Source organism: Tenrec ecaudatus, chromosome 2 (genome assembly GCF_050624435.1).
Source record: "Tenrec ecaudatus isolate mTenEca1 chromosome 2, mTenEca1.hap1, whole genome shotgun sequence".
In the NCBI taxonomy this organism is placed as follows: Eukaryota; Metazoa; Chordata; class Mammalia; order Afrosoricida; family Tenrecidae; genus Tenrec; species Tenrec ecaudatus.
Genome location: NC_134531.1, coordinates 149,053,967 through 149,079,575, shown reverse-complemented (window position 1 = coordinate 149,079,575; position 25,609 = coordinate 149,053,967). Strand labels below are relative to the sequence as shown.

General features: G+C 49.7%; 1 long non-coding RNA gene and 1 pseudogene across 2 annotated transcripts in view; one reads left to right on the top strand and one right to left on the bottom strand.

Annotated features, from left to right (window-relative positions):
* Positions 1–25,609, bottom strand: part of LOC142439414 (uncharacterized) — a 182,265-nt gene that overhangs the window by 96,205 nt on the left and 60,451 nt on the right. The window lies entirely within an intron of this gene.
* On the top strand, positions 15,640–15,790 carry LOC142441785 (U1 spliceosomal RNA; annotated as a pseudogene).

The following is a 25,609-nucleotide window of genomic DNA, read 5'->3' as shown; positions in this document are numbered from 1 at the left end:
AGGCCAGTGGGATGGAAGTCTTCTGGGTCCAGTGGTGTGTAAGCATCTCAGCCCTGGCAGGGGTCTCAACGTGGCTTCTCCAGCACCCAGGGCTACCTCAGGGTAGGTCCATGTGGCTTCTCCAGCTCAGGGCACTAGAGTAATTCCATGTGTCTTGTCAGCTGCAATGTCTCCCAGGGGGTGAGCTGAGAGAGAAAGTCTCTCCCGCCTCCAAGGAGGAAAATCAGGAGTTCCCAGAGTTCTCGGGAAGGCCATGCCATACAGAGGCCTCATTGGCTATGATCTGATTGACAGATGAAACTCCACCCCTTCACTCCTAATCCTCTCAAATTGACACTAGATTATGTGACTATCACAGAAGAATAACCTTACCAAATATCCATTATATGCAGAGTGTTGTCCTGAGCTATCTCATTTAATCATCAACTCCTTGATTGGTCACTCTCTTCTACCTCTCTGTTTATTTCCTCCCTAGCCTTTTATCACGATGGTTCATTATTTTTGCTTCTTTGCTGCTTACCACCTGCCTGCCCCTACACAATTTCAGGACTTTGAGGGCAGAAACCGAGTCCGTCTTAGTGTTGCACCTCCTCTGCTAGCCCTGCTCAAGGCACTTGTTTCTGTTGTCAAGTTGCCTTTGAGTCACTCTGGCCCATGGCTACCTCATCGATGCACAATGGAATCGAGCCATGGTAATCCACAGGGTTTTAATTGGCTGCTTAAGTAGATCACCAGATTCCTTCCTGATGATTGTTAGGTGCCATCGAGTTGGTTCCAACTCACAGCAGTTTGTCCAGCAGAATGAAACACTGCCTGGTCCTGACCATCCTCACGGTTGTTCTTATGTTTGAACCCTTCCATGCAGCCACTTTTGTCAACCCCTCTCAGTGAGGGTCTTCATCTTTTTTACTACCCCTCTACATTACCAAGTGTGATGGGTACATACTTTCATGTCAGTTTGAAGATATATAAAAGTTTAGGGGTGGAGGGTTTAGCCTGAGGGTGCCTCCTTGTGGGCGTGGCCTTCGCATAAGGAGGGTCCTGGGACCCTCCCCCTCAATCTCTGCCTTCACCTTCCTGCTGGCGCTCCTGATTGTGCCAGAGCCACTGCCACTGGATCTGCAACAACTCTGCACGCATCCCAGCCCGTGATCCCCTGCATTCTGCATCACTGCATGCGACTGAGTGAGTCTGAAGAGGGACCTGGGGGTTCGTATCACACTCATGGACTTGAGTTGGGCTGGGATAATGATTTCTTGATATAGAGCTCTCTCTTATACAAATAAGAGTGCTTCAGGATTTGTGTCTCTAGTCAACCCGACTAACACACCAAGCACGATGTCCTTCTCCAGGTCTCTCCTGACAACATGTGCAAAGGACGTGAGACAAATTCCCACCTGCCTTGCCTCAAAGGAGCATTCTGGCTGTACTTCTTCCAAGACAGATTTGCTTGTTCTTTTAGCAGTCCAAGATTCTCTCGGTAGTCTTTGCCAGCTCCATCGTCCAAATGCATTGATTCTTAATATGGAACCCCCCCCCCCACTGAAACCTGTTCAGCATCATAACAACACACAAGCCCCCACTGGCAGATGGGCAGTGGCTGAACATGAAGCACACTGGCTGGAATTAGAACCCCTGTCTCCTGGGGGAGGGTAAAGTCTCAACCACCAACCTGCACTCAGGCACGTGTAACACACTTGCTGCCATCCACACAGTGACCCTGTAGGACAGGGTAGAACGGCCCCTTTGGGTTTCTGAGATTGTAAATCTTTTGGGGAGCCCCAAAGTGCAGCTTTCTTCGAACCACGGACCTTGTCTGTGATAAGTAGCCTACCGCACAACTCACTATGTCACCAAGGTGTGCACCATTAATAGGGTCTGTGAAATAGAACATGATGTGATTTGGATGTTGTGAGAACACCATATTAAAACCTTCTGGGAACCCGTACCCCATTGCTGCTGATGGAGACAGGAGGATTGGGTGGCAGCAGCAGGCAAGAGGAAGTGGGTTGGGACAGAGCAAGCCCCACTCCTCCTGTGATTGCTCCCAACCAAACACCACTGCTTGCCACCTGACAAAGCCCAAGAGCTGATGCCCAGAGCCATATCCCCCGTCTCCCCTGACTCCTGTGTCCCTCCAGGAGTCCAGTGCGCAAGAGACACGGTTTGTGGTCTTAAAACCCATTGGAGGAAATAATAAAAAGAGAGCGACTTTCCCCTTAAAAACAGAACCAGAACACGTACAGGACCAGAGGCATGGATGTCCCTCGGGTCTGAAGGAAAGCCAGGAACACTGGTCTGCGGTCTTCCCTGCTTCTGAGGCTCTGCATTGTACTTTCTCTGCAAAAAGTCCTTTCTTCCAGGAGCGCTTAGAAATTCACTCAACTTCCTTGTTTAGGTGAAATCCCCCTTGGCGCTGCACCGGAAAAGTAGGGGCCCATACCCCATACCTCCTCCTGATCGTGGGACAAACGACACTGTCATTCTGCGTATCCCTTTTCCCCTCGGTTCCTTCTCTCCTACACCAACCACTCTCACAAGCAGATTTCCTCTCTTGAACCAATTCAAATAATGAGGGGGCTTCAAAGAATTGGAGGAATGAAATGAAAGGAGAATGGGATTTTTCTACAAACAAGCAAACAAAAGTGTGTCGACTGATCCGTGACGTCTGTCAGGGGTGGAGAAGCAAGGAAGACGAGATCAGTGCTCTTCAAATACTGCAATGCACTTTCCCACCAATCCCCAGGGCCCTGACTCCGCCCACGGGGATGGGATGTGAGATTCTACGTTTCTAGCCATCTCCCAGCACCATCAGCAGGTTCAAGACTCTAGAAATGATTTTCCGGAGGCAGAGGCTGCGTCTCATCCACCTTGATATTGTATACCGTGTGGTGACTACGTTATAAGAATGACTGAATGCTAAAGTGCTGGGATCCCTTTTAAAAAGCCAGGGCAACTGGACTACGGATGTTTCCTGGATCTTTTCTGGAAGGCACCTGACTATCACCTGCTGGATGAGAATGTTCTCTCAAGAGCCCACCCCTGTGATTAGGGAGGGTAGCTCTTAGCCACTGGATTCCAGAGGTCTCAAGTGCCGACTGAGCTGTGTGGGCTAAGGAAGTCCAGGTCCAGGGGGAAGTACATTAATCCTCTCTCCTTCCCCTCCTCTCAGGCCTGAGGGGCTTCCTGTGAATACAGTCCCTGTGCGTGTCTGAGAGGACGGCAGGGGACGGACCGGCATGTAATGAGGTTAGGGGTGGTAATGCCAGCAGACCAACCCTCCCAGCTGTTTCAGACAATGTTCCTGTGACTTCATCTCCCCTCACTCAGCCCCTACCAGGTGCAGGCCCTGGCCCCGGGGTCACTTCCCCGACAAAAGCAGCCATAAGCTTGAGCCAGCAAGCAGTTAGTTCCAACTGTTCAGGAGGCCCAGGCAGGCCATCAGGTACCCTCACATACATGCACACTTAATTAGGCCAACTAAGAATGGCAGGCACACCTGGGATTTCGGAAGCGGGCGGTCTGGAACAAGACTTCCGCCAAAGCTTGGGTAGAGCAGCCCCGGGGGTCAACTAGGCTGGCCACTGATTCCTTAAGGAGCACTCAGTCCCACGTGTGAGCGACAGGCCACGCTGTGTCTGGCAAGGCCCGGGCAGTGGGCCTTTTCTCTGCGTTTCGGGTTGCGAACTAAGATTTGCCTGGTGGTTAGAGCTATGAATGAAGAGGGCAGAGAAGGAAACACAAGAGAGGGACTGATGGGTGAAGATACAAATAGCTAGCTTTTCCTCTGCTGGGATTTGAGAGAAAGCGTTCGTCCTAGGTTGGTCGTCCCTGTAAGGAGACACAGGGGCTGGCGGATGGCAGAACCACCGCTGCTCAGGCCAGAGCTGGCTCAGAGGAGGGACTGAGGAACCAGGTGGCCAGACGGCTTGAGTGCACAAATGTGGGAACAAAGGAATCAGGGAAAGCAACCAAGAAAAGGAGACAGGGGAATTAAGGGAGACTATGGTCTAGTGTCCTGGTCCCTGAGCTGGCCCGATTCCCCTCAGTTAAAGAGCTGCCATCCTAGCCTCGGTATTCTCCAATCTAGAAGAAGCAATGCCAAGGGTGGCAGAAATATCCGGGCTTGGGAGTGTGTGTGCCCAGATAAACACATGCCTGGTACAAACAGTCTGCATCATCTACTGATGGAACCGCTCGCCCTCTCAACCCACTCCACAAAGCCGCAGAACAAAGGCCTCCTGCCCTACTGTTGTCAGACCCCATGCCGTCTGCCATGGAGTTAATTTAGACTCATTGTGACCCTCTAGCACAATGGTTCCCAACCTTCCTAGTGCCGCGACTCTTTCATACAGTGCCTCGTGTGGCGGTGACCCCCAACCATAAAAGTATTTTCGTTAATACTTCATAACTGTAATTTTGCTACTGTTACGAATCAGGCAACCCAAAGGGGTCGCGACTCACAGGTTAAGAACTGCTGCTCTAGCAGAACTGTCCCAGTGGGTTTCCAAGGCTATAAATCTTCACAGAAGCAGACAGCCACCTCATTCTCCCACAGAGCGGTGGATGGGTTCGAACTGCTGGCCTTTCTGGGAGTAGTGAACAACTGCACCCCCTGGGCTCCCGGACATATGAATACATGGAAACCCCTACAGAACACAGTTCTACTCAGATAGACACAGGGTCATCAACTCTGATAGACACAGGGTCATCAACTCTGATAAATCCAGGGTCATCAACTCTGATAGATGCAGGGGAGTTGGAATTGATCCCATAGCAATGGGTATGAAAATGCAGGCCCTCACCCTGCATAGCAACAGGGTAGATGAGATGCTGAGGTTTTTAGGGGTTTAGAGAATGGGTTTTACAATCAGAGGAGCTAAGAGGCAGCTTAGCCACTTCTTACAGTACACGTGGTTTAACCGCTCTTGGCCTGCAGTCCTTCAGCTGCTGGCTGAAGCCAGGAGTGTGTCCCTCCGCTCAGAACTACCAAACTAAACGATGGACAGTGTGATATGGTCTTTAAGGGTTTGCTGAGAATGAGCGTGAATAGTACACGCGCGGCCTGGGTTGCTAGTTGTGCACTCGGCCACGTTCCAGAGGACCACAGAAGCTCTGGGGTGGGAACCCTCCCTGGGAACCCTCCCAGACTCACTCTGGGCACCTCTTTCCCCTTTGACTGGTTGTATCGCCCGCTATGATAAAACTGTAATCGTAATTCTAATGTTCTCCTGAGTTCTGACAGGCTAATGAGCACTCTAAAATTGTAGCCAGCTGGTCAGAGATGAGTAGCTGGAGGACCCCCAAGCTTAGCTGCTATCTGGAATGAGGGCAGTCTTGTGGAGGACGCTACCCTTAACCTGTGAAGTCTAGACGAACGCCAAGGAGCTAATGTCTCAAGTCTTTGTGCCAGGGTTCAAATCCCAGCTTGGCTATTGACCCAGGTGATCTTAAGATAGGGACCTAGTTCACGCGGGACCTCAGTTTTCTCCTCCGTACAATGGGTCTAATAATATAAGCTTTCATAGGCATTTTGATGATTAAATGAGTCTGCACATGTGAAGTGCTGGCAAATGTTAATCAACATGATTGATATGTTTTGTTTTACACAAATTGATTGAAATAACAATACAACCAAACCCACCTCTATCAAGTCAATTCCCACTTATGGACTCATCAGGAGACAGTCTGGAAGAACAGTTTGTTGGCACATGCCATCAATGCGATTCCTTTTCAGAGTGACTTTACAGGACAGAACAGAACTGCTCCATGGATTCCCAAGGATGTCATCTTGTAAAGAGCTGACTTCCCACGGAGCTGTGGCTGGGCTCAAACCACCAACGTTTGCGTTCGCGATCAACCAAACCACTCATCTTTTGGTTAGCAATCACTGCTACCCCAGGGCTCATTCTGGAGGAGCACATAAGCACCACAATGGCAGTAGCAGTTATCCCTGCAGGTCAGGGACAGGGACGGGACAGAGGACTTCATCTCCTTTAAGTTTTGCAGATAGGTAAGTGCACAGGTACCATCTGTTCGCCAGCTGAAGCACGTGCGCTGCTACGATACAGAACAGGATTCTGTAGAGCTTCCAGACCAAGACAACGAAGAAGAACATTCCAAAAGCCAGCCAATGACACCAATGACAGCCCTGTGCTCTGATCTACAACTGACCCTGCGGATGGTGCAGCGACAGGCAGAGTTTCTTTCGGTGGTACGGGGGTTACCGTGTCACTAGGGCTGGTTTGACAGCTGTGAAGAACAATGATAACTGGAATTCTTAGGGCAGAAAACATACCGCCACAAGCCATCCCGTGTCCCCTTAGGCAAAGTCTGACCACGTTATATGTTCATGGCCCCATAAGGTTATATAACCCAATTCAGAAATCTCAGTTGGAAAATGGGACACAGCGGACAGGACCAGATGCAGCAAACAACAGCTTCCCACACTCAACACTCATGTCTCTGGTATACAAAGCGAATGTGCTGCCAAGCATCTTACAGGTGTGTGTGTGTGTGTGTGTGTGTGTGTGTGTGTGTGTGTGTGAGAGAGAGAGAGAGAGAGAGAGAGAGAGAGAGAGAGAGAGAGAGAGAGAGAGAGAGAGAGAGAGAGAGAGAGAGAGAGAGAGAACCTGTCACAGGGGCGGAGTGAAAACTGATTGCTACCAGGATTCCAGTTCTTCCCCACACAGGCTTATTCCAAACAAACCCTGTGTAAGTATGTCCCTGGGAGCAGTAGAAGGTGGCAGTCAAATTCCCTCTGTTTTACATTTGTCTTAATCTCATCAGAGCGTTTTCTAAAAAAAGTCCAATCAAAGGAATGGCTTCGGAGGGGATCTTCTGGCAAAGAGTTCACCTCTGAAGATGACCCAAAGGGGGGTAACTCTTGTTAATAGATTATATCAAGGGACACGGGATGATCGCCAGGGATTATTATGAAGTTTTAAGAAAGTGGTATTGGTGAGGAAAAGACCAGGAAAGTTAAGCCAAGGATTATTTTTTTCCATAACAATAATGCTTTCTCAAAGGTAACAGGGCTAGCCCATGAGATTTTCATTAGGAAGGCTCAACCCATCCACCCTATAGCCCTGACTTGGCCCTTCAGACTTCTTTTTGTTCCCTGGACTCTAAGAACATTTCAGAGGAGCCTGAGTTGAGCCCCTCAAGGATGCCAAGACTGTCACTTTGATGTGGTGTAAGTGAGGGACAGCGGAGTTCTTCAGGGAAGGGACACAGTATTCAGGAATGTATAGACTTTTTGTTGCTAGTTTTGTTTTGTTTGGGGGTGTGGGGTAGGTTTTCTGTACATGAAACCCAGGATAGGTAGATCTATAGTCACTGGATTAATGGGTCCATAGGTTTATGGTAGGGAGGTTGGAGAGGAATGGGGTACTAATAGCAACATGTACAAGAAAGAAAACTATGTTATAAAATTGTGGTAATGCTTGAACATCCCTTCTTAATATGACTAAACTATTGAACTGTATGCTATGTACATGATGTGCCAATAAAACTGTTCAAAAAGAAAAAAATGTACAGACTTGGATGAGGATATGCTGGGAAAAGATAGCTTCACATTGCGATACTTTTGTTTAATAACGGTTTCTATAATCTTGCATCAACATATTTTTTACTTACCCTTGTAAAAATGTCTTGATTATCATAATAAATGTCGATGTTACTGACGTGTGTATTATACTGTACTTTACCATTATTTTGATGCGAACTTTCATTACTTACAAATAAAAAGTTCGCCACATGGAAGTATGAACGCCGACACATTTATTTCCATTTAATTTTCTTTCTTTTAAAAAAATTTTCTTTAGAAAAGGTTACTGTGAAATACATCATGGCTCCCCAATGCAGCAGAACCAGTGCTGGTGATCGCCGCAGCAAGACGCAAAGGGGAATACAGGATGCTCACCGCCAAGAACGGACCACGGAAGCTCAGTGCTGTGGCAAAGTGTGGTGAAGAAACCAGGCGGTAGCAGGCTGTCAGGGAAAACAGTGCCTGGGGTCTTAGAGGCTTGAATTCAAACAAGCAACCATCTAAAAGAGGTGTCAACTAAGTCCACATGGAGGAAACACAGGCCAACCTGTGTGATCCAAGGATTGTAAATAATATAATCCAAATCTAAAGGAGGGCATGGCATCAGAGCTTAAATTGTGAACACCTGGTTTGCCGTGAAAGCCCAAAATCCATTTGCAGGGTCCACACATGGATTGAGTCTCTGGTGATCCCCCTCTGACCACAGCTGAGGGACGTGACTAGCTCTGTTATCAGACAGATCACGTAGATTACAACCAAGTAGTTAGGTCGAAATGTACTTATCTTATCATTTGATTCCCCCTTTTGACCCACTGTAAAGTTGTTTCGTTGGGGGGAGAGGAGAATACATGTGGATGAAGCCCCTGGTGAATCCCCTCTGACCATGGTCCAGGGATGTGCAGAGCCTCGTTATCATGAAGAATGAGAAGGGAAATGGATTGTTGCAGATGCTCTTAGGTTATAATTTAGCACCCTATCATTTGATCTCCCTTATGATATATTTAAATTTGTTCTAGTTTTTAATATTTTCTGCTTTCTTTTTGATTGAGGTCTATAACTGTTGAACTTTGTTATTGTTGTTAGGGTTCGTTTGCTTTAAAAAAGTTTTTCTATCTATGAAATCCAGGCTGGGGGAGTCCACAGAGACGTGATGAACGGTTCTTTGGGGACATGGTCGGGGAGTTGGGAGGGAACAGGGAGGTAGTACTAATGAGCAAGAGACTGAAGAAAATGCTCTAAACGGATTGTGGTGACAATTGTACAAGTCTTCTTGTGTGGCTGGACTGTTGAATCATATGATATGTGAATGATATGCCAATAAAACGGTTGAGAAAGAAAGAAGCAAAAGAGAAGTATCGATGTAGAAGTGAAACAAAAGTTTTCTAAACAATACAGAGGTGGAAAATCAATGAAGACTCTTGCTTGACATGTCGACAGGGCTAAGTATGTCAGACGGTGTTCCCACCGCATCCGAATCACCCAGGCACTGCCTCGCAGAGCGCATGGTGCACGGTCACCACATGCTGTGTTTAATTCAAAGCGCTTACTGTGTTTCCTATTAACACACGGGCAAAGACTCGCCAGCGGATCACAGCCTCATCTGCTGGTATCTCAAAGTGACTCATTGGGAGTCCCCCAGCCCTTTACGCTTTCTCACGTTTCTTGTGTACTGCACACCCAGGTGAGTTTTCAACAGAATAGGCATGCTGTTTAACCATATGCACAACCTCATGTCCAAATACACGTTCGCATGTGCGCACTGCCAAAGAGACTAGAAATGCAGGTTAAATCGAGTCACGCAAAGAGCCTCCACAAGAGGCAAAGGACCCTGAGCACTTTTCGGAGGCTTCCCCGCAGGAGCTCGGGTCCCCGCGCCACTCCCATTTACACAGTGGGGACAGTCCCGGGCAGTCCTCCTCAGTGTGGCTTCCTTCCTTCCCTCAGCTGCCCTCCCTGGGCACCATCCAAAGGGATGGCCTGTTTAAGGGCTGTGACAAGCCAAACAAGCACCCGGAGGAAGCCGGGACTCCTGCCCTGGCCGGTGGTTGGCCCGTAGGCAGGAGGGCTGTCTTGGGGCCCGGAGAAGCGGTTCTGCCTCGCTCCCGGGGCGGTGTCCCAGGCGAGTGGGGCTGGAAAGCTGCCTGTGGGCCACTGGGCTTCCTCACCTGAAATAAAACACCGGCCCGTTCAGGGTCTGCCCAGCACATTACTGCGAGGAAGCTATAAAAGCTGCCAACATGCGTGACCTCAAGCATTTTCCTGCGCAAACACGCCGGGAGTGAGGCGCTGCCTTCCCTCGCCTCCCCCGCCCGCCATCCCTTCGGAGAAGGCGCTCTGTGTCCCGACTGTGTTTATTGACATCCCAGCCTCTTGGCCGCTCTGGCTCCGCAGGAGCGATTCTCTCTCCTCGCCACTCAAAGTGGCCCCTGTTCCGACCCACTGCCCATAACGCGCGTTCCCCGGCCACATGGCCCACTGGCTTCTCAAAGTCTGGCTCGGAAACCAAATAAAAAGCTTTTCATTTACACTCAATGTGCAGCCGCTCAGAAGCCTTATTTCCATGTCTTACGCGGCTCCCACCTGAATAAATTCGTTTTAAGTGCCACTTTTCCATTTGTGGATTACGAAACCGTGGGGAGGGAGGTGCAAGGGGCAGCCCCTCCGGCTCCTGGGGATGCTCCAGACACACAGGGATGCAAGGTGATGGCTGAGGGGCCAGGGAGACCAGCCGGTGCCAGGACCTCGGTAGTAAACACCTCAGCCCTGGGAGGGGCGGTCACGGCCACAGACCAGCACCTCGCCCGGGGACTGCAGCAGCAGACCTACCAGCTTGGTCAGAACTGAGAGTGGGCCGTGGAAGTCCTGAATTCAAACGGGAACCCACCACCATCTCTCGGTATCTCCTCCTGCGGTGGTCTGCGTGGCCGGGAAGGTGGATGCTGTGCCACTGGTGTGTCAGATACCAGCAGCGTCATCCACGGTGGGCGGGGTTCAGTGCTGCCTCCAGACTAAGGCTAGGAAGAGAGGCCTGGCAACCCACTGTCAAACTCCAGCCGATGGAAACCTTTTGGACCGCAACTGGCCTGCTGCGGACACTTCCTGAGAAGGGGTCAATGGTTAGGGGGCAAGTCCAGGGCTGAGAAGGGCACGGGAGGCTTCACATGAAATGACTTGAAGATGCCAGTGACCACGAGGACGACACAGGACAATGTGTCCTTCTGTTGAACATAAAGTCACCATGAGTCACAGTGACCCAGCCATCAAAAATGGGAACAGGATTCTTGCAGGTGGGCGAGGAGATGGGGAACTAGAAAAATAATTGTGTTTGACACTGAGCTAGGAAATGCTTCTCACAGGGAGGGGGTACATTAGCCTTGAATTCTCATCACACAGAACCCCTTCCCACCCCTCGTAAAAAAACAAAAACACCACCCATTATCAGTAAAACCCATTTACAAGCATGTGAAACATACGATCCATGCCAAGGGGAAGCAAAATAGTCATGGTGCCTGGACTTCGGAGCCGTTCCGGACTGGGGTAAAATAAATACACACGCAGTCCAAATTCCGCATCGCTCCACAGCTACCTGGGGTAAGCGACACAGAATAGGGCAGGGAGGGACGGTGGCAACTGACCACCCTTTGGGAAATCGAGAATAAAGATTGCTTTCGTTCATGATATAGGGTAGCCCTGGTGCAGCAGTTACACAGTTCGGCTGCTAACTGCCAGGTCAGTGGTTCGAAACCACCAGCCGCTTAGCGAGAGGAAGACCGGACTTCCTACTGCCGTGAAGAGTTGCAGTCTCAAAAGCCCACAGGAGCGGCTCGACCCTGGCCTGTGGAGCTCCACAGCGTGACACGGCCCTCTGCCATCCCAGTTTGCCGCTTTCACCCTGGCCTCCATTCCTGACCAACCTCCAGCCTACTCCAGTCCGGGTACCCACCCATACCAAGATCGAGTGAAAATTCTTTTTAAACTAGTTTTACTGAGCTATAATTAACACATCACACAATTCAATAGTTTAATCACAGAGTGCAATCCTCACCACAATCAACTTTGCAATAGTTTCTTCCGTTTTGTACCCACTGGTGGTGATTTCCCATTTCCCTCATCTTTCCCGTCTGTACCCACAAGTAATTATTCCAGGTACTGTCTTCATAAACCCTAGTTTCCCTAAACAGGAAAACATACGAAACAAGGGCAAAGAACAGGGAAAAAAAATCAAAGGATGCAGTAACAACGATCATAGAACTGTGAACGACTTAAATCTAAAACAAAGCAAATATGACTATGTTTGGCACCCCCCCCCCAACAGTCTTCTACTCCCGGAAAATGATTGGGTGAGGGCTACGCAAATGAGGTGCAAGTAAACGCTAAGAGACGGGATTGGTCGGGTTTTGTTCGTACTCCCGCCCCTGGCTGCATGGATAAGCCATCTTTGAAGCAGCTTGGAAGGCTGAAATACAGAGGACTTGGGAGACGGCATTTGAGAACTGTCTGAAGTGACGGAGGTGCAGAGACCAGATGCATCCCCATGGCATGGAGACCAGAGGAGCTGCGACGAAACTCTGGGCTACCTTGTTCTCCGCAGTCCCAGCAGGCATGCAGCACAGCTTTCTCGCCCGCGGGGGGTAGGGGGGTGTGTGAAGACCTAGGGACGAGACTGAGAGGTTGAGAACCAGAGAAAGACTGGGGCTGAAGAGGCCTAGGGCTGTATTTTTAATTTGCTTGCTATCCAGACTTGTAGTAACCTATTCATTTCCCTAATAGCCCCAAATCACACCTCTGTCAATGGCGACTCAGCAATGCTACAGGACAAGGTCTAGCTGCCACTAGGAGTTTCTGAGACTAACTCTTTACGAGAATAGAAAGCCTCTTCTTTCTCCCAGGGATCGGCTGGTGGTTGCAAACTGCCGACATTGCGGCTAGCTGTCCAACGCATAAACACAGGGCTCCTCTCGCTTTCCCTAACAAATCCCCCTAATTGTGCGCGTTATCTGTGCGTTCTGTGTGGCCATTGCAACGAACCACGGAGCCCAGCGCAGGTGCAGAGCGGCAGAGGAGCGGTCAGTGTGAAGATGGAGCGCAGAGGCTTGTCTGACTCCTGCCTGACCTGACCACGGTCACGGTCTCGGGACTCCCCAGGGGCAGTTCTACAGGGCCACTGTGAGTCATAATCAACTGGATGGCAGTGAGTTTGTTGTTGCTGTTTTTAACTGTGTGTTTGGGGCTTCACATCATACGCTCTCAGATACCTGTCTCAGAGGTGGAAGAGCCAAGCTGAAATCTGTGTCCATCAGGGACACGGCAAGCACTGCATCGCCGGTTGGAAAGGCCCCTGGACAAGCCCTGCTGACATTTCCCCTGCTGTGTCATGCTCATGGCCATCAAAGGCTGGCACCAATGGCTGGGACTCCCTTGCGAAGGAGCTGTCCCAGAAGCCAAAAGACAGGGCTGTGCCAGCACCCCTATAGCCAGCAACTTTTGGGGGGACTACACTTCTCCCCTATGGGAGGAGAGCCCTTCACTGAGTGTGGCCAGCCTGGGGCATACCGCAGAACTCCTATTCTCCCAAACACACTTCGAGAAAACCGTTCCAACAACATTTATCAAGCACCTAGTGACTGCCTCCCAAGGCCTGTGCAGGCATGTTAAGGACATGACTTTCAAGCTCCACTTGTGTTATTGTCATCCTTTGACAAACCACTTGATTTGTTAAAGCCTCGGTTTTACTCATCTGTAAACAGACAGTAGCCAACCTGCCTCGCGAGGCGGTTAAGAAGAGTTGATGAGGTAAGGCCTGTGGCGGTGAACAGCACTGGCGGGCACCTGAGAATCACCCAGGGTTAGCAAACCTTTCCATTCTGTTTTATTGCCAAGGGGCCGGGGCGGGGTGTCCAGTGGTAGGATTCTCATCTTCCATGCAAGAGACCCAGCTTCAATTTGGGGGTGACGCTCCTTGCACATAGCCACCTGTCTGTAGAAGTGTTTGCTGTGCTACAGTGCTGAGCAGGATTCCACAGAGCTCCCAGACGAACACCAGGAAGAAATGCCTGAAAAACCAGCTGTTAAAAGCTTCTGAAAAGAATCAGCCAATGAAAAACCCTAGGGTTTAAACGGTCCAATCCCCGGTCGCCATGCACGCAGTTGCCAACTTGAAAGCAGCTAACATTTCATGGCCAAGGCAGCACACCGTGGAAGGGCAACGACTACTTTGCTCAGGATTAGAACCCAGGCCTGCCTGACACCAAATCACCTTCCAGGCTGCCATTTCAAGACATTGACCCAGTGAAATTGCCCGGTCATTGACACATGTTCCTTCTTGGAAACCCTCCATGGGTGTCATGTGCCTGTCTAATGCCATCCTCAGGTCTCCTCCCAAAACACCCCACTCCCGCCACAAGCAGACAGAAGACAACGACTGCATTGGTCTCCCCACCACCCGCCCTGTGGCTCTCTGCCAGCCCCCCGCTTCGCAACAGTCCATTGGTGCAGAGCACGTGGCTGTGAAAGTAACAGAAAACGCATTTCCCACCTGGAAACGCCTCAGAGCTAAATATTATGTAGGATAGGATGGTGAGCGGCTGCTGGCACCAACAGCGAGGCGAAGAGAAACACTGAGACATGAGGAGACTGCTAGAGACGGGGCCAGTGCGTCAGCAAGAGCTAAATTTAGCAGCCTGAGCCTCTAACTTCATTCTTTCGGGAAGGAGAGCAGTAAAAGAAAAATGTAGGAACATATTTAAATGAAAGAGCCTTTGAGGAAGGAGGAAAATGGACGTCGTCGCTGACCGGTTGTGACTGCGCAGAACTGAGTGTGGCGAGGAAGCAAGTCCCAAGGTCAGGGGCAGGCTTCAACCTTCACCCCAAACCAAGAAACCAAACACCCTGGCAGCAGGTCCCTTGGGACCCAGGGGCTGTGCGGTACAAAGGAGCTGCAGATGGGGAGATGCCAACAGTAATTGCTGGGGGCAAAGGGAGCAGGTGGATTGCGGGAGGACTGGAGCTTTCCGGAAACACCTGCAGCCCAGCTTTAAAGCGGATTTTGCTTTCTAGTAGAGTCACTGGAAGAACACCACTCATCAACCAGGCACCAAGTGCCTACAGGAAGTGCTCAGAAGCCCCGCGAAGGGGACAGAGAAGCCTCACACAATGGGGAGTGGTGTCCCCGAGCTGGGGGCGGCCCTGATACAAGGCAGGGCTGGCTGGGCCTTCAACCTGCTCCTTGGGACTAGAGAAGTGGCCCTGCTAGCCGATAGATACCCCATCTCTAAAACAAAGATCACGGCCTGAAGAGAGACTATGAGAAGGCATTTTGAAATTTGTTGCTGTTAGTTACCCTGAGTCAACTCAGAATCAGTCTGGCCCCCCGGGGTTACCTCTGGTGTGGGTCAGCCACACTCAGAGAGTGTCCTTTTCCTGGAGCCTCCATGTCACCAGCCACGAAACTCCTTTCTAGCCACTGGCCTTTCTTGATGACTTGTCCAGAGTCAGCGAGCCCAAGCCTTGCCATCCTCGCTCCTAAGGAGCCTTCTGGCTCCATGTCTCCAAGATGGATAGGTACGTGTCTGCATTTCTGAGTCGGGAGGAGCTGAGCAGATTTAGAATCCTTCTGGGCCCCCGGATCAAGCCAATTGCCTGGACTTCCATGATGGACAGGTTCAGGATTGAAACATGGTGTCACATGATGAAGAATCCTTTTAAAAACCCATTGTTCCCACAAAAGGCTAATACTATTATCCACCGAGTCATCACAAACCTAGGTGGTGGGGGGTGGGGGGAGTCTTACTGCTAATCAAAAAAGGAACACACGCAAATAAAAATGGAATGAATTTTCCAGTTGTCAAGGTGCTGAAAATTCAGTAAGCCCTGGGAGGGGCCAGAGTTCAAAGGATTACAACCCTCCAGAGCTGCACATCAGGAGAGACATGTGGGATGGCTTCTCGCGGAGCAGTCTGGCCATCGGAACGCAAATGTCCTAAGTTACTTCTAAAACTATGTCCCACAAAATTATTCAAGGATCTTCAATTATTCAAGCTGGCCCCAAGGCCAGGGCCCCTCACAAATAGACAGCTATAAGAATTTAACCGATACTTAACCTAGCAGGGGAGACGCCACGATCGGGAAGCGGGTTTCCCAGGGCGAGGCTCACCCATTGTACTCCGGGTATGCTGGCCCCTGCGATTTCCCCAAATGCGGGGAACTCGGCTGCATCATTTGTGGTAGTGGGCACTATCCCCTGAAAAAAATTAAATTTTAAAAATAGAATTTAACCATCATATCCTTTTATAATCCTACAATATTAGAAGTCATCTTCTATCCAATGGAAGAGATCCGCCCATACTCCGTATGGTAGGCGATGTGGCGATTGCTGCCAGGTGGTAGAATACTGAGTTCTGACTGTTACAGGCCTGTGCTATCCTCCCAGTCTTTGCTGTGTTTGCTCACCTTGTTCCAGCCACTGGGAAGACCCATCTCCTTGAGAGCAGAACAGTCCACTTAAAACCAGGATGCAAAACTATATATAAAGGGAAATGTTCCTATTATCAATTGTGTTCTAAGAAAGGAAAGAGAAGCTCCAGATTCAAATATCACTTAGAGAGACACATCCTTTAAGTCTTAAACAAGACTAAGATCAAACAAAGACAAGGACGAGTCATGGGGTGAGGGAAGCCATCAGCTTGAGGCCATAATGGCGCCCCAGGAGTCTCTGTGGAGCGGTCAATTAAATGGAACATGGAAAACAAATAAACCAGTACAAAATCAGAACTGGTGGCAGATCAATCATCACAGAGGCAGGATGGGGCCCGTGACTGGGATGCAAATGCTACTGCAGATTAGGACAGCTTACAAGAGTGGGTCAGGGCCCTGGGTGGAGGCAGACAGGGCATGACTCTTAACTGACTGTGTGACACCCGTTCTCCAGTTCCCATCAAGGACACGCCAAGGCAAGTCCCGGAGGGTGAGGCTGCACCTGTCTGGGCTGGGTCTGGCAGTGGTCACAATCTACTTCCAAACATTCTGCCTAAGGGCAAAGCCGAGCGACCTCAGCGGAGGCTGAATCTTTGTGGAGGCAGGGGTCTCGCTGTCAACTGTAGCCTTCGTGAACCAAGGGCTCCGCGTTCAGGCTCTAGTGCAAGGGGGAAACAGAGTCTAAAGCTCTACATGCAATAGAACCAGAGATTATGTATCAGCCATCTTTCCTGTAGAATGCACACAGGCCTGCTGAAACCAATACTGGAAGGAAATGCAAAACAGCGTCAGTGTTACCTCTCGAAGGAAGAGCACGGGGAGCTTTCATTTCCTTACAGGTAGCTTCTAGAGTGTCAGAACTCTCTGTGTTTCTTTTGACTTCGGAAAGACTTCTATTTTAATAAGGGGGCAGGGGTGGGGAGATTAGTATCTTTTCTTCTTTCTAACATGTGAAAGGTATCGAAGTAACAGCTGCAACCAGAATGTTGTCCCAAGCCAGAGACCACCCGTAGACGAAGGCCCAGCATTAAACAGCCCCCAGAAAAATCCTTCCGTGACCCCTAAGGAATATCCCGTCCATGTGTGGTACATTTTATGCTTCCTCTTGCTGTCCTTTTACCTAAGAAGACTTGTGATCTACAATTCATGGAAAGGTCAGATCACTGCCAAAGTTCCCTGACAGCCCCCTGGGGGGTCTTCCCAGCCCGTATCTAGTCTAGACCTTCCCCTTCAAGCAAATGAACAGGAAGAGGCACCTCAGAGCTGTGACAGATGATGGTTCGCACACTGGTGTCACAGGTTCTTCAGTTCCTGTGAGCCCCGCACAACCCCCTGAGGTTGGTAGGCAGCAGCTAGCTTCCCTATGCCATGAAAGGGAAAAGGAGGCACAGGAAGCGACGAGTACTATCCAAGTCACACACAGAACCAGGACTGGATTCCTGTCCGCTTTACAGAACCTGCAGCCTGCTGACTTCAGGTCCTCAGCTGTTGTTGGTGACCCCCAGTTGGGAGGGGAGGGAGGAGGGCCCTGCTATCACTAGCTCCACTTGGCCAGAGACATGCCTGCTCACCCTTTGACGTTCTTCATTCATCCCCAACTCGGCCCTCTGGCCCTGCTTCTCGGTCTGCTCCCATAATCCTAAAAGGTTCAGGGATAGTAAGAAGCCCCTCTTACAAGTCATTACTTCTGGCAATCATCTGGCCGTCTACTATTCTAACACCTCAGGGGCTCAAAAAGACAGAAATTTTTAACCAAAATCTTATGAGTCAGAACTCACCTACTCACATGTGCTAACTACAAAGCACAGGCAAGAGTTAAAGGAGGGGTGGCGGGCATGGAACTCAGTAGGTGATGTCGATGGCGAGTCCAGGGCACACATGGAATTTCATGCAAGCCTGGGTCTGGAGCGCAAACATTAGGGCACTCGCTGTCTTATCTTGCTCCATTTTGCGAGCCTCACACTCACAGCCTCTTCAGTTAAGCAAAGCAAAATCATCTTCCCCAGACACCCAACCCAAGCCAAACCCACTGCCATCCAATCAATTCTGACTCACAATGAAACTACACTGGGTTTCCAAGGCTGTACATCGCTCTAAGAACAGATAACCTCATCTTCCTCCCATGGAGCAGCTGGTGGGTTTGAACCACCAACCTTGTGGGTCGGCAGCCCACTGCTTACCCAACAGCACCGCCAGGGCTCCTTTCCCATCCGATGGCCTGGAAGAAAGTGTCAGAGAGGACTGGCTGTGGGGCTGTGTGCCACCCGACCACACAGGAAGAGATGCTCTCTGACCAGAGGAGAGTGGACAACACGGGAAAAGGAACCAGCCCAGCGGTTATCATCATCCATCCATCCATCCACTGTGTCTAGCACGTTTGTATGTATGTTGCCGTAAGAGCCCCCAATAAAATGATTTTTAAAAAAAAGTTAGTCTCCCAAACACACAGGAGCCAGTACCTGGCCCTATAGGGTCGAGATGAATTGGCATGGACTTGATGGCAGTGTGCTTAGTTTGAGTTTTCCACAACTTAGCTTCTAAATGATACCTAAGTTTCCTGTGGTTCTAGTCACTCTGCCTTTTTGGACCAAATTACATTTAAAAAATGTTAAAGCCAAAAAAAAAGAGAGAGAGAGAAAGAAACCAATAACAAACGTCTCCCCTCCCCCCCCAAGAACTCGGTGTTTTGGCACAGCGTGCGGAGGCAGCGGTGGGTGGGCTGCAGGCCCTTGGTCACGGTGGCACTTTTCTTGCTGAGCATCCCTGAGGTATATTTTGAGATTCTCTCCATGTATTTTCAGGTAAAGCATTGAACAGCTAACGGCAGGGTTGGTGGTTCAATCCCACCAGCCACTACCCGAGAGAAAAATGAGGCTCTCTGACACTGTAAAGACTGATAGCCTTGGAAACCCCAGAAAGGGTCGCTATGAGTCAGAATCAACTCGCTGACAGTGGACGTGGGTTATGTACTGGGTTGCACTGGGTTGCATAACTCCCGGTACCTGCAAATGGGAATTTGGAAATGAGGGCTCTACAGATATAATCAAGTTAGGATGAAGTCACTGTAGATTTGTGCGGGCCCTAAATCCAAAGACTCGAATCTTTGTAAGAAAGAGGAGAGGAAGATTTGGACACAGCGGGCACGGGAAAGACCAGTGGAGACAGAGGCAGAGACTGGACTTGTTTCTATAGGTCAAGGACTACTGGCGTTGTCAGAAGCTGGAAAGGCCAGGGCGGATTCCTCCCCTAGATGCTCCAGAGCAACCATGGTCTGCCAACCCCTTGACTGGGGACGCATGGCCGCAGAGGGGCTCATAGCATACGTTTCTGTTGCTTTGAGGCACGCAGTGTGTGGTGCTGTTGTTAGCGCGGCCCTGGGAAACTAGAACGAGCTATAAAAGCTTGCTCTAGATATTCCTGCGGGGCCCTGCATGTGCGCCTCGGTCTCTCAGTTCTAGAAATGCCAGGAGCCACGCATCCTGTGTGCTCCAGCTACTGCCCAGGGCGCGAGCCCAAGCCCCCGGGCCCCCATTCTGTGGTGCTTCCACTTTAATGGGAAGAGACCAGAAACATGGTGGGAAATGACACGAAGACAGACAGAGCAGGAAAAATGATGGGGGGGGGGGGTGCTGTTTGAAATAAGTGGTCAGGGAAAGCCTCTCAAGAACCCAGAGGGAAGGGGGAGCATCAGCCCTGTGGATTCCTAAAGAACATTCCAGGCAGAGGGAACTATGACTGAGGTAGCCCCGAGGCCCAAAGGAACTCCAGTGGAATGTTTGAGAACAGCAAGAGGACTGGCAAGGGAAGGGGTGGAGGGTGGGGGGGTGGGGAGGACGGCAAAGCCAGTTCATCAGGCCCTTAAGATCTATGGGTCTGAGCCCTGTGAGATGGAAACTATCCAACCTGGAGACACAGAACCATCTGCCTGGTCTGCACTGGCTTCCAGGTGTCTGGGCTCTGCTGCAGAAAATTCCACCACCCTGTAGTCAAAGCCACTGCACACCCACAGGCTCTGCCCTCCTCGGGGACCTGTGCTTACCACGCTGCCATCCTGCTCTGATCTCTCCCCCTGACAATGAACTGCATAATCTGTGGGGCTCAACAGAGTCGTCAGGCAACATGAAAGATATCCTGTTAAATAATAATTTAATAATGAATATAATAATAATGAAGAGCCCGCAACCTGAACACCTTGTAGCCAACACTCCCCACGGTGTCTTCTGCCCGCTTTTCCTTGCACCGCTTCCGCTTCTGTCACCGGAAAGCAAGCAACAGCAGTAGGAGCAACAGGGCTTTCTCCTTAGGAACGGCCCACCTGACTTAAACTCTCCCGAGATGACCAAGCAGCTTGACCATGACCTGGAGACCACTGAGAACACAGCAGCATCCACCCCCTCACCAACGTTACCAAATACCCCTCAGCCCTGCAAGGCTTCACGGAGGCCCTGCGCCTGTCCATGCAGGTGGAAGAGCGAGCCAGCAAACAGATCAGCAGCAAGAAACAGCCCCAGTGGTGACCGCAAATAAATTTTTAAATAATGGAAGTTTCCCATAAACTTTCTGAAGCCCCTGCGTTTAGCTATCACCCAACTTTTGCCTGTTCATTTATTTACAGGTTTAAACCTTATTGACAGCAATTACAAGAATATGTTTTCAAGCGTACCATTCCACGACCCATGTAGTTTTTCCGTCCCCACTATCCTCCACCACCACCCCCACTTTCGGTGTATTGACCCTAATAACCACTAATAAATGTTGATACCTACAAAAAAATAAACAACAATTTCAGGTAAAATGATGGATAATTCTTCAATATAAATATGTCCCCAATACTGTATGAAACATTCTCAGACTCAAAAATAAAGTAAAATGAAAGGCTTTTTCAAAAAAGTACTAAGAATCTCAACAGGGCAACATTAAACCAAGAGTGTGTTCCCGTCTAAGGATGAGACCCTGGGTGATTGCCGTGATCCGAGGCCCCATGAAGCTCAGTCCTGCTCTCCTGTGCACATGGTTCAAATCTCCGTCTTTCAAACATCTGGCCTACCACCACCCTGCCCTTCTCCCTGCTGTTCCAGGGAGTTTCTGCTCCCCGCAGCAGAGACCACCCCCAACTGAGCCCTGGATCCCACCTGCTCTGGGTGTGCTCAGATCCTTGCCTTATTTTCTGTCTCATCAACTTCTGACCCGCCAGCCACTTCTCTACAATGAAATATACACAACTCTGGGGGTTTGGGGGTTTTTTAAATTATTATTTATTTAAACTTTCCCTGGACTCTCACATACCCCTAAAGTTACCATTACCCCTCCAGACACTTTCAAATGTTTTGAATAAGTTACCCACATTCCCTCTACTTTCCGACTTCCTCATGGTGTAACCTAGTGTGTCAGCTACGTAATCTACTGTCAACTTGAGGAAGAGGTGGAGTCTAGCCTGTCAATCAGGTTGTAGCTTGATGACCTCATTTGGAGGCACCATGGAGATAAATAGCTTGCTGGAGGTCAGTTAGCAAGCCACTTGGTGCCACACTGATGGAGCCAGCGCCCTGGGGCTGGAGGAGTCATGTGGAGACCCACACCAGTGTTGAGATGCTTCCACCACCACTGGATCCACAAGATTTTCCACCCACTGGTCTGTGGCCTTCCTGCATCTGATGTCATTGCATGTGTTGTGTGAGTCTGAAGAGGAATTTATACATTGGTATCGGACATATGGGCTAATACCAGACTAAAGGACTTGATCTGGACTGGGCTGGGATGTTTTCTCAATATACAATTACTCTTTCATATAAGGTTCTCTATTGCACATGAGTGTCTCTGGATTTGTTTCTCTAGTCAACCTGGACTAAGATACTTAGCAAGTTGACAAGGATTTCATTTTACTTAGACCCATAATCAACACCCATGGAAACAGCATTCAAAAAATCAGTGTATTAGATTTGGAAAATCTGCTCCTAATAAACACTCTTTAGAGTGTTCAAAAGCCACGATCTCACTTTAAGCACTAAGGTGCACCTGACTCATGCCATGGTATTTTCAGTTGCCTCATATGCACCTGAACGCTGGGCAAAGAGGACCAACGAAGACTTGAGGCCTTTGAATTATAGTGTTGGCAAAGACACTGAACATGTCCATGAACTGTCCGAAACATGAACACATTTACCTTGGAAAAAGTATGACCAGAGTGTTCCTTAGAAGTCAGGAGGGAGGGCCTTCATCTCCCGCACTTTGGGCATCCTATCAAGAGGGACGACTCCCTGGAGGAGGACATCCTGCTGATAAGGCAGAGGGTCAGCCAAACAAAGGAAGGTTCCCCGATAGAATGGGTTAGCACAGTAGCTGCATCAGCGGGCACGAACATAGCAACGATGGTGCGGACGGGGCAGCGTGTAGTTCTGTTCACAGGGCCGCTCTGCATCAACAGCATCTGAGTGGAGAAGCACAGCATTGTACAGAGTCGCGGCTTCACGGCTGCCACCTTTCAGCTCTCTAGTGAAGCTGTACCAGAAAGACCACAAGTAGGTGAATTTGAGAAAGAGAAACCTTTTCCCTCACAGTTTAGGAGGCTGGAAGTCCAAATTCAGGCTGTCTGCTCTAGAAGAAGGTGCCCTGGTGGTGTAGTGGGTTACACGTTGCACTGCTAACCACAAAGTCAGCAGTTTGAAACCACCAGCTGCTCCAGAGAGAAAGATGAGGCTTTCTACTCCTTAACGATTTACAGGCTCGGAAGCCCACAAGGGCAGTTCTGTCCTGTCCCAAGTCTCTATGAGATGGAATGGATTCAATGGCAGTTGGGTTCTGGCTCTAGGGCAGCAGTTCTCAACCTGTGGGTCGTGACCCCTTTGGGAGTCAAATGACCCTTTCACAGGGGTCGCCCGATTCATAACAGTAGCAAAATGACAGTGATGGAGTAGCAACGAAAAGAGTTTTATGGCTGGGGAGTCACCACCACATGAGGAACTGTATGAAAGGGTCGCAGCATGAGGAAGGTGGAGAACCACTGCCCTAGAGGAAGCTTTTCACACTGTTGGCTCCAGGGGGACCGTCTTTGACTCCGTTGAACATCTGTAGTACCAGCCTGCCATGGAGCTTTCCATGTGTCAGTACTCTTCATCCCTGGAGTCATGGAGTTTCTCAGCACAGGAGTCCCTGAGCCCAAAGGACCAAGCTTAGCTCCCCACATTCCTCTTAGTGGTATTGAGCCTGATCAGCCTCTCCCTTATCTCTTATAAAAGGTGGTGCAGGCCACACCCCACTGCCCTTAGTTGTTTTATGGCCGTATCCTGAGTAAGGTGATGACTTTATAGGGATGCATCCCATTGTAATCTTGCCTCATTAGCAAAACAAGCATAACTTAATCCTGTCTCACTATCACAGGAAGATGTTAAAATTTGTAGCCCATCACCAAATGGAAGACAATCACATAATGCTGGGAATCATGACCTGGCCAAATTGACACTTATTTTGAAAGAAAACAACTCAATCCCAACCTCTATGGCATACCCTCATTCATCAGTTGCCTTCTTGGTCCTCAAGTCTCAGGCCTTCAATGAGATGGACTGACACAGTGGCTGCAACCATGGGCTCAGGCGGCAGGACAATTGTGAGGCCGGCACGGGACCAGGAAGGGTTTCCTTCGGTTGTGCACAGGGTCGCTGTGAGTCTCCACTGACTCGCAGGCACCCTTCTGCTAGTTCTTTCCCTAGCTTTGTGAAACTAAAACCCCCTGGTTGCTCCTACTTGAGGCGGTTCTTCCTCGTTTTCCTCTTTCATTCCATGCCAGGATCTTGAAGTTCTACCCTAGACTATCACCACCTACTTGCCCACAGTGGACTCCAAAGAAGGTCTTTCTAACTGTTGAAGAAATTCACCGCTCTCTTGTCCAGACTTTTCCTCCGGAGTTTCACACCCCTGCCTACCACTGTACGACGCTACACAGCAAAATGCCCCTATCCTCTTGAACTCAACACGTCCAAAGCAGACCGAGGAGAAAGACAAAGCAGTGGACTCAACTCCCCTAGTCTCACCTCTCTGCCTCCACCTTCGTTTGCTTTCTTTCTGAATGAGACATCCACCCCACCATGTCCCAGCCATAAACCCAGGTGTTACCCTGGATTCTTTCGATTCATCTCATCACTTCTTACCAATTCTGTTCCCAATTGTATCTATTTCCATTTCCCTCCCATTTCAGGCAAGCACTCGCTTCACTTCTAGAATCTTCTGACCACCTCCTAGCCTGTCCCTCTTTCCAGTTGTGCCCCCCTCAGTTTCCACCCAGCAACTCCAGTGACTCCTTCCTCTGATAGCTGCCAAGACACCGCACACCCTCTCCCCCTCACGTCCCGGGCCTGTCATATGGTCTGCTCACGATTCCCCAGCTCTGAGCCTTCTGCTAGAGCATGCCCTCTCCCGAGCTTCTGCACATTGTTTCCTCCTCCCCAAGGCTAACACCTACTCAGGAGCCAGGGGAAACAGTAGGTAGAATGGTTACTATTCCTCTGGAGGCTGCCTGGGTTCCAACTACAGTTCCACTCCTTACTGGGTACGTGGCTTTCACCTTTCTAAGGAGCTTCCATGGTGTAGTGGGTGAAGTGTCGGGCTGCTCACCACACGTTCTGCAGTTCAAACCTACCAGCTGCTCTGCAGGAGAAAGATGAGGCTGTCTCCGCCCATCAAGATTTACGGTCTCAGAAACCCTAAAGAAGAGTGAAGCTCTTTCCTGAAGGTTGACTGTGAGTCAGAATGAACTTGATGGCAGTGGATGGGCTTGCAGTTTCAGTGTTTGCTGAAATAAAACGAAACTTACAATTGTGACAATATAACCGACTGGCTACCCAACCATTTTCCCATCAGAACCCAGATTTTATTGGGGGGCACTGTGTTCATGCCTAGGAATAAACCATGATGATATAGGCAAGATCGGCTGCATTGTACTATCAGACACGATAGTACAAATACATTAAGGCGACCCTTCTTTTTGTCCAGTCATTAATGCTGGTCAATGAAATGTAAGAGGCCTTCTACTGGGGGCTTCTGTAAAATGCAGGACTGTCACTAGATCCAGGTAAGAGAGGCCCCTCCCCTATGCACATGCTTTCGAAGACCCAGCCTATCACAAATGCACACCTGGAAGTTAAAAATCACGTGAGCACCCCTGCCACTGCAGGGCCCACAGCTCAGCTCAGAACCCTCGTATCCACTCTCACGACCATCATGATTTGAGGCCCATGCCTGCTGCCCTGAGGCCTCAAAACCCAAGGTGAGTGTGTCTTGACCGGAAGCTTTTTGGGTGGTGCTAAACAGAGACATTGCTATAGAGTAGGGTGGGGGCACTTAAGTCAGAGAAAAGACCAATGAATTTACTTGTCCAATCCTCTTTCTCAGCACAAATGAAGTCTAGAAACCCGTGAGTTCTAAACATCCATTTTCTTGCTTCTGTTTTAATTTATGGTTCCAGACATACTCACAAATTAGTGCTATATTAGCACCAGCTGCCATGGTGGAGAAGGAACATTTTACAAAATTACAGCAGATTGCATAGACATGATAACTATCTATGAATTACTACATGCACGTAAGCAATACCAA